Raw genomic sequence first — 10,022 nt, 5'->3', positions numbered from 1 at the left:
AATCAAAGAGAATAACCGAAAATAACAATTTTATCAAACAAAACACTGAAATTACAAAGAAATAACATACGTCTCCAAAACCAAAGAAGCCGCGTATATCTTGTCCAACAACGCATTTAGTCAAGCTAGCGTAGAAATACGTAACATATGGAAACCTCTAATCAAGCGAAAAATGACCAACTCCCGCCAAACGGTCATCTCCCGCCAAAACCAATGAAGCGGAAAGAGGGGATAGGTGAAAGCACTCGAATGACCTATAAATAGTCAGATCTCGGAGGAATGAGTCCAGTTATCACCCGAAGACGATAGTGGATACTAACAATCGAAACGTTGTGACATAACTTGGTTTGAAATCTTTTAATTTTTATTTTCTCATTTTTTGTTAATGATATTTTTAATTTTTTCAATTTTTCAGCTTTTATTAATATTTCAATTTTCATTTGTTTGGTTTTTGTGGTATGTTATTTCTTTGTAATTTCAGTTTTTTGTTATTTTCGGTTAATTTTTTTGATTTTTTTCAGGGTTATCAAATCAATTTATATTATATTAGACAATTAGACAATGAAAATTCAAACTGATGAAATACACCACGAAACATTGTCAACCACCTTCAAACAAACGTTAAAAGTTGGCACCCTGTTTCGTTCAACTACCTGACGTGGAACTGTCCTTCATCTTACCCGAAAACTCCCAATATAAACGAGTTTTCAAACTCCACATTTCAGTTTTATACTTGATAATGAAGTTATAACCGAAACCGGTCGTGTAAATGAAATTAATTAGTGGAAACAAAAAGTGTATTTATTATTTTCTTTAAAGTGATCATGAATTACCACAAAATGAACAATCAACAACAACAACAACAGTCAACAATCACAAATATTAGAGAAAAACTGATAATTTTAGAGCTTTCCAGAGTTATGTTTTTTTGCTCATACTTTGCAAACGCTGGCTGAACCCTGCAAGATAGATCAAAATAATGCAATACAGTATTGTACACCTTGAAAAGGTCTACAAAAAAGTCCGCGATGGTATATGTCTATCACTTAGGGATATCATACAATAATCATTTTTTATCCGCTAGAAATAATGACTTATTTATGAAGCAATTTTAGGGAATAATCAGTAATAATCCTTATGCAATTAAGTACCTTAAATGCATTGTGCATTCAATATAAATCAATATGGCCCTTTGCAGCATGTAAATAAATTAATATTTTTGAAAATATATCAGAAATAATGGCTTATTGACGAAGCGATAATGAGCAATATAGCAATAATCCTTATCAAATTAGGTACCTTGAATTTATTATGCATTCAATATAGATCAATATGGCCCTTTGCAGTATGTAATTTAATGAATATTTTTGGAAGTATCACAGATTTGAAATGCAGGGACATGGCGGTTGCGGCGGCTCCGGCCGGGGTGCCGGTGCCGCCCTTAGCACACAGCTGGTGCAGCACGCATTTATATTTGGATATATTTAGTATCAGCGTTACACCCGCGCGAGACCGGGGCAGACGCTAGTATATTATTATGAATCATTCTGGAGACGACTACTTCAGGAAGATAAATAGTCAATTAGATATAGAAATAAAATACTTTGACTAATTTTCACTTACTTACTTAAGTAAGTACAAAGTATTTTATTCCAATATCTATAATTGAAGATGAATTTCCACAAAATAAATAAGTCATCAATATCACAAGATAAATAGTAATTATTTTGACAACTTTGTATAAATTCATTTCATATGTGCCTACCGTTACATTATTTTAAGTTTTCAACTTGACTGCTAATGAAAAAACACCAAAGTGTATTTTATATTTGAAATATTATCTCATTATTCCTCTTACAAAAAATATAAAAGTACAACTGTAAGGCTGTCTGCTCAACGTGATGTCTGCTTTGCATTAATCAACCGCATTTTGTCTAATTTTGAAAAGTGTGAAAAACAATTAGCATCTTTCTCGGCCTTTTTCGGTCACCTGATATAATTAATGCTTGAGAAATATAATTATGTCGGTATTCGCGGACCAAGTTTATTCTGAACTGAATGGTATATTCCAACGTTTGTTAATGTTAATGAAATTCGTAAATTTCACAAGTCACTAGTACAAGTAACTGGCCTGCTAGTGAGCTATCTCAAGTCCAAGGTTAGTAGGTGTCTACATTAATTTCGATACTAGTATCACTAGTAGCTAGTAAACATAGCGATAAACATGTCTTTTCGTCGTAGAAGTTCGCGTTCACAATACATTCGAATCAGAAAATGTATTTTAAATGTGTCCCTGTGTGTAATTGAAGAAATCAATGACCTATATAATGATGAAGTGAAAGAAGGTACCAGAAAAAGAATGTGGACAAGACAATGGATAATGAGAAGAAATACTAGAGGAGCATCTGCATTACTTTTAAAAGAACTGTCAACAGAGGATCCTGAGGAATATAGATTGTGTATTCGGTTAACTCCTAAGCAATTAGAAACTTTGCTAACTATGGTATCACCAGTAATTCAACGTTCTGATACTCAAATGAGAGATGCCATACCTGCTCGAACAAAACTAGAAATAACTCTTCATTTTTTAGCTACGGGAAATAGTTATAGAACCATCCAACATTTGTTTCGTGTTCCGAAACCTACAATATCAAAATTCATACCAGAAGTTTGTGATGCAATTTTTGAAGCATTAAAAGATTTTGTAAAAGTGAGTATAAATTATATACTATTTAAAGTAACATAGTATGGAATACAGAATAGTTGCATAGTATGGAATACAAAACTAAATCATTAACACTTACAAAAGTTCTTAAAGTAACATAGTATGGAATACAGAATAGTTGCATAGTATGGAATACAAAACTAAATCATTAACACTTACAAAAGTTCTTAAGTTCTTACGAAAGTTCAAAAATACATACTAGTGGTTGAACAGTTGCTATAAAAATAAAATACTTTAAATATCTCTTATGGCCTCTGCAACAATGGTACTTAAAGAATATTGATGGTTCTTGTCACGTTCATTGGAAGATGGCACATTGTAAGATAAATAGGGAGAAGGGGTTTGGGGAAAAGAAGAATTCGTATCATCAGCATCAGAGCATGTATAATTAGAACCTTCAACCGCATAAGGACTGGACGAAGAACTTCTTGTAGGAGGAGTTATTGCATCTATCGGAGTTACTGCCATAATGCGATACCGGTTTAATGTTGCCTGCAATTCTGTTTCGCATTGAAGTGCCAAATGAATTGGCTAAGTGCCAGATATCTTGCAAACGTGTCAAATTCATCTTCCTCAGTGTCAGGTGTTACAGACTCAGTCAGTTGGCGAAGTTCCGATACTGCTGCAGACAAATCTTGCAGACGCCTTTTTTTTCCAGCTGAGGAAGATCGTGGAATGGGTTGTTTGCTGCTCTGAAGGGTATTTCGCAGAGTAACCTCGTTTTTGGTTATTTGGGAATTACTATCTGTCTCTGTGTTCTGTGGCCTTTCAGCGGTTTCCTCATTATAATGTAGTTGAGTCTCATTAGAATTGTCCTCCTGACTTTGCTGATCTAGTTCCTAGAATAAAATACTAATGATTTATTAGGGAATATCCAATAAAACTTGAAGTTGTCTCCACCAATTCAGTTTAAAACAAATTTTATTTAAACTTAGTTAAAAAAATAAATTGGTTAAGAGACTCTTCAAGTTTTATCAGATATTGCTTAGTTGTTTTTTCCACTCCACTTTGAGATTGGACTACAACAATGTAATAATGATTAAACCGTATTAAAGAAATGCAGGAGAGTACTCCATTAATCATAAACTAGGTTAATGGTTTTAACATTTGTTTCTAGGTGCCATAGCTTAGAGAAGAGTGGGAAGAAATTGCTCGTGGTTTTCAAAGTAGATGGAATTTTCCTAATTGTTCAGGGGCCATCGACGGCAAACATATATTAATTCAAGTTCCCCCCCATTGTGGAACCAAGTTTTTTAATTACAAAGGTCATAACAGCATTGTACTTATGGCCATTGCAGACTACAACTATTGCTTTATGTATATCGATGTTGGCTGTAATGGAATCGTATCAGATGGAGGTGTTTTCCAGAACTGTTCTATATATACAGCATTAGAAAAGGGTATACTTCCAAAGGGACATTGTCTTGTCGCTGACGATGCATTTCCTCTAAAGGTATATTTAACTAAACCTTACAACAGCTTACCTCTGACCAAAGAAGAAAAGATTTTTAACTATCGCCTAAGTAGAGCAAGACGTATTGTTGAAAATGCATTCGGTATTTTGGTTAGCAGATTTAGGATTTTTGAAAATAAAATATCATGCAATTTGTCAACTGTAGATAAAATTGTTAAGGCTTGTTGTGCTCTTCATAACTGGTTAAGGAAAACTGCCTCGAACACCTATTGTCCCCCTAGATCTGTTGATGAAGAAATTATAGATACAGGTGAGATTATTCCAGGAAACTGGAGGTCTGAAGTTCAACAAATAAGATCAATTACAAAACCTACTACAGGTTATAAATCATCTAGACTTGCCAGAGAATTTAGAGACCACATGAAAAGGTACTTTTATAATGAAGGTGCTGTACCATGGCAATAAAGTAGAATTTATTTATTGTTAAGTTGAAATAAATATTGCAGAGTATTTTTTCTTTAATTTCATTCACTGCACACCTATACCCCTCCTATACTACATATTTATAACATCATTATCATCTTATACTTAAGAATAATTTCCACTTCTACATTACTTTTAAAAATTTCTTCCCTTATTTTTAAACTTACCGCACGCCCCTGCTATTTATATCAAACAAACATGGAGTTAATAATTGAAATTATAATATATCCTTACCATATGACTTTGTGTCGATCGTTTTTCCTTAGTTTTTCTAACAAAGACATCCATAATTTTAAATCATTTCATGGACGGTGTGTAAACATCATCTCCACCCATTCCAGATTTTATGGGCTTCTCAATTTTCTGTAACTCTTGATTATACGTGTTTCGCAAGTTCTTAATTTTTATCCTAGCTTCAGCTACCGAAAAGCCATCAATATTCATTTCTGCAACGATTTGCTCTAGCGCTGCTAATCGTAATTGGTTATTTCGATATATAGGTTCACAAACATTCCACAGGCACTCATGATCTCTATAAAGTTCAACAAATTTAATTGTTTCTGCTTCTGACCACTTCATTTTAAAATTTAAGTTTACCGTTCCACGTGCTCAGTGTACACACAAGCAAACGTAAACATAACCTAAAACCAACTGTCCTACCACTTCCACTGGCATCCGTGTGTTTACATTCGGCGAGTAGTAGCGCGACCAGTAAATTTTTTAGAGTGGGGGAAGGCTAGCAGACTAGTAAATAGCCTGGGAAGCTATTCACTATCCTCGCCAATCCACTGGTACAAGTACTAGTACCCGTACTAGTCTTCGGAGTTTACATTAGATTAGTAGCTGGCTTGCAAGTTACTGGAACCAGTAACTAACCCATTTACTGATCTAATGTAAACGCCGCTTTATACTCAGTATAATACTGGTCATATATTATTACGACTGACATTAAGTTTATCCGACCGGCTTCATTTTCTTGCAAATAAAACTGTTATTGATATGTGGGACTACTACGACAGAAATTATTCAATTCCAAATACAGCTGAAACACTAGTTGATAATTGAATTCTATTATAGTAATTTGAAAAATCAATTGGAAAAAAAATAATCTCATAGTAATTGGAATAATCAAAATTTGTTGTTGTTTGGACAGTCTGAAAATAGGCATTCATTAACTGAGGATGTATACAGAGTGGGCTAAATTGGGCACTGGAAGTGAATTTCTGTTTTCAAACTAGACAGATGTGCTTGAGGGCCAAATTTTATGACAAATGTGAAGGTGAAATCGCACATCCTGATCTATCATCGTTTCTGAGTTATAGCATGTTTTTCAAACATTAGCATTTAGATAAGTTGCTGTAACTTTTTTCCTGTCGAAAATTTCTTATTTCTATGGAAAAATTTCCGAAGTATTTTTGTACGTATCTTATGTTTAAAATTTGTTGTGTTTGAAATATGTTTTTCCCGTTAACCAGCTATCGCACCCCTACGAACGACAACCCTCAGAAGTCGAGACTTGTACGAGCTAGGGACTAACGAGGTCTTACCTTTTAACGTGTGATTTCTAGGACGGGTTGGACGATAGCTAGTGAAAATCGAGCGTGAACCATCGACTTACACATCGGCCGATTAACTACACCCACGTCGAACCGCCCAGCCACCGACCGTAGAATTCAATGATGTGAAAAACTCATTTATTCAAATTAGTTCTGTTTTAAAAATCTGTTTTGAAATCTATTTTTCCGTTAATCAGCTGTGGCCCCCATATGAACGACAACTCTCAGAAGTTGAGGAACTTGTGTGAGCTAAGGACTAACGAGGTCTTACCTTTTAACGTGTGATGCCTAACACAGTTGCAAAATCATCCCAGCTTCAACCAGATGAATTATCTCGATAAAAATATCTGGCCGAGGCGGGAATCGAACCCACGGCCTTCCGATCGTGAGTCGGTGCACTACCACCGCGGCCAATTTCACACACAATAACAAAAGTTGTTGATTGAAAACTATTTTTTTCAATGAGACAGTCTGTATCTTCCTGTATATTTCAATAGAATATTATTGAAGTTTTATCCCAACACCAAACCGTTATTTCAACACCTCGACACGTGTTTAAATCACCATGTAATCATCTTCAAGAGAAAGATTAATCTTCCTCCTGCCATAATTCAGAGTCATAGTCAGCCTAATGGACAAATACACTTCAAAACATATTTCATGGGTAACATAAATAACTGAACGAACAGATACAGTTTTCAAGTAAGTGGACCAATACATTCATTTAATAGCTCACATGGGACTGAAAATGTGATTAAAAGTTTTTGAATGGCTCATCTCAGTCAAGAAGTTTTCCGCAAAACACATTGAAGAAAAAATTGCTCCGAAAAAACAGAAGTGGTAGAATAAAAAAAAATCATCACTATTCAAAGATAAAAACAGAGATGTAATCAAAGAATACGTTTACAATAATTGATATAGAGAAAAGAAATAATTTTATTAATTTTCATTTGATATTTTTCAACCCAAGTTGTGGTTTCATTTCAGTGAAATGAAATAATTCACAATTCATAGTAATAAGACAGACCCACAGAATTTGCAGTTCGGCCAGTTCTCATCAGAATAAGGAAAATATTTGCATTTGAAGAGAATTTCTGACAACTGTTATTTTTAATAGAGTTCGTCAAATTTAGGAGGTGAAGAAATCATTCAATTGAAGTACACCAGTTCAACTGAAAGCTAAGTATTCTTAAAATATAATATTTATATAAAACACATATTTTGCTCATTTTAAACAACTTGTATAAAATCATTCTATTCTTTAGGTTAATTTCCTAGTTGTATATCATTCATTTCAATGACTGCTAACGATGTCCCTTCCCTTCATAACAAATTCTGTAAAATTTGTGAAAAATACTTTAAAACAACGAAAGATCTCAAAGTTCATAATGGTAGAGTTCATAAAATTTCGGACACAAAATCTTCTTTGAATTAATCAGCTTTCACACGAGCTGTCGATTCTGTTCTGTTGCCTCATTCTAATAAAGATGCGTCATTCAATACTACGTTTCATGAAAAATTGTCCTCATTGAAACGATCCAGTCACATTATAAAAAGGATTCCCAAATCTGCTAGAATTTGTTCTGCCTCTGCCCTTTGCGGAATTATAGATGAATCGGTATATCGGAACGTATTCTTCAACTCTATAAATCCACGGTCGATCAGCTGATCGATTTTTATATTCTCAAATCGAAACTGTCAAATGTCTGAATAAGTGCAATATGGTGCATGTGCAATTGCAATATATATCAATAAATTGATGTTTCATATAATACAAGAATGATATTATTTACGAATGTTTTTCCCGTTAGTATATATACTATTAGTTCACAGACGTCTTGGTAAGTAGCTTGTTTTGATTTAAAATAATAAAGATGTCAGTTTAATGCATAAGGTGAATTGATAACTAATATTTACTTTGTTCTAGGTGCTAACTACAAAATACCACTACTTGCTCTTACGAGTTCACGGAGTATTCTTGGTGATATGAAATGTTCCTTATATGGTAAAAAGAAGCAAAAGTTGTTTGTGCAAGTCAAAATTATTTAATGAAGTAGATCCTACTTGTATATTCCTTTGGAGGTTGTCCTTTCTTTTGCAATTCCCAACAATGGCTTTCTATACAAGGTTCGTTCAGTTTATCAGGATTGGAGGAAGTCTTATACTTTAACTAGCAGAGGAAATCAAGCAAGCTCTATCTACTAAGCAGGGATGAAGCTGTCTCCAAGCGGTTAGGTGTGAAGCAAAGTTCTAAACATGCATGGTAGCTAAATTGATGTATAGCTATAGGACATAATGATTTGGGAACTGGTAATATCCTTCGTACAGAGAAAACGTAAAACTAGGTACTAAACAAAAAGAGATCTGAGAATACAGAAAAGTTACTAACCTGTGGATCCATTAATACATACGAAATGCACTTATTAGAGGATAATCCCCAGAATGTGTCTCAGCGGAATATCTACCTTCAATTGAGGGTGGTCTCGGAGAGAGTTTCGTCAGGAAACGTTTGAGGTTAGTTGAAAACCAAAATCCACATTAGATGGTTGAAATATCAATCCTATGACAATTTTCTTGATGATTTTACTACCACTTTTTATTTTTCAGACTCAGAAAATCCTCTATAACTTGAGAAAATCACAACCACATGTTCCACTTTGATAAGCTCACAATAAAAAGGAAAAAGAAACAGATAGATTCTGGAGGTCAAACTAGGAATATTAGTGACATTTCATCAAAGTTGAGAATATTGAAGATGACTGAAATCAAATTTTCAATATTTAGCCTAACCTAACCTGTATGAAAATGGAAAGTTGAGGAATGGTGATGAAACAGATAATGTTCTTAACTGGTATCTTAAATGAGAAAGCATTCGAAGTAGGTAAAGTACTTCTTTTGCTGATCGAACATTCAAAAATATAACTTTATTTCAGATATTTTTCTGCTGTGCAAGATCATCGACTTCAAGTTATTCATCCTGAATGATTTGATACATTTTATAATGTTTTGGCTTACGAGAGCGCTTTTAAAGTTATGAGTCAACTAGGAGGTATCAGTATAATTGAACCCGTAATACACTCCTCTTTCCCGATAGAAGTTTTTTTTTCTCAATCTGGGGGATGAGCTTCTAAATATTCTGCGTGCTCAACACCGCAATCCCGGCCAAACTCATCCTGAAGTTCATATGTCCATGGAGACACAATTCGAGTCACAACCATCGGACCTACTAACCTGGGAGCGAGCTTGGCTGTGAAATCCCTAGTCTCGTTAGAGATGACATGGTTTCTTTTCCAAACCTTCTGTGATTTGGTAAGGCGCTTATCCCGTCGTCTTAGATTGTATCCCTTTTCACTTATCTCGTTTGCTTTCTTCAGTCTTCGAGATACATCTTGAAAAACCTCTCTATGATTCTCGTTACGAGTTGAAATATCTTATTCTCGGTTGAATTCTATAATATCTCCAGTATCGGGATTAACTTTCCCAGAAACGCTAACCTCACGCCCAAACACAATGAAATTAGGTGTCATTCCCGTGACTTCGTGCCGACCTGATTGCGTAAGCAATGTTCGCTAGGTATTTATCCCAAACTTTATGATTTTCACCGACATACGCCGTGAGCATAGTTTTGACCACTCGGTGGATTCTTTCAATGGGGTTGGCTTGGGGGTGATAATTGGCTGGAAAGGAGTGGGTAATCTGATATTCCTTGACTACATTTCGAAATAGTTTACTTTTAAATTGAGGTCCGTTATCTGTTATCAATTTATTAGGAGCACCATATACTAAGATAATTTGTTCCTATGGAATTCTGGTAACGTTTGTAGCAGTAATCGTTCTCAGTGGA

At 34.6% G+C, this 10,022-nt stretch overlaps 1 long non-coding RNA gene across 1 annotated transcript; it reads left to right on the top strand.

Annotated features, from left to right (window-relative positions):
- Positions 1–5,484: 5,484 nt before the first annotated feature.
- On the top strand, positions 5,485–10,022 carry LOC111516771 (uncharacterized). Its single transcript, XR_012464974.1, has 3 exons — positions 5,485–8,692; positions 8,786–9,055; positions 9,112–10,022. It is a non-coding gene; the product is annotated as an uncharacterized lncRNA (long non-coding RNA).

The sequence above is a fragment of the Leptinotarsa decemlineata genome, unplaced genomic scaffold (assembly GCF_025532065.1).
Source record: "Leptinotarsa decemlineata unplaced genomic scaffold, Ldec_3_MD MMD2_tig00000199_RagTag_RagTag, whole genome shotgun sequence".
Taxonomy (NCBI): Eukaryota; Metazoa; Arthropoda; class Insecta; order Coleoptera; family Chrysomelidae; genus Leptinotarsa; species Leptinotarsa decemlineata.
The sequence above is the reverse complement of the archived record's forward strand: the minus strand, read 5'-3'. Positions and strand labels throughout refer to the sequence as shown.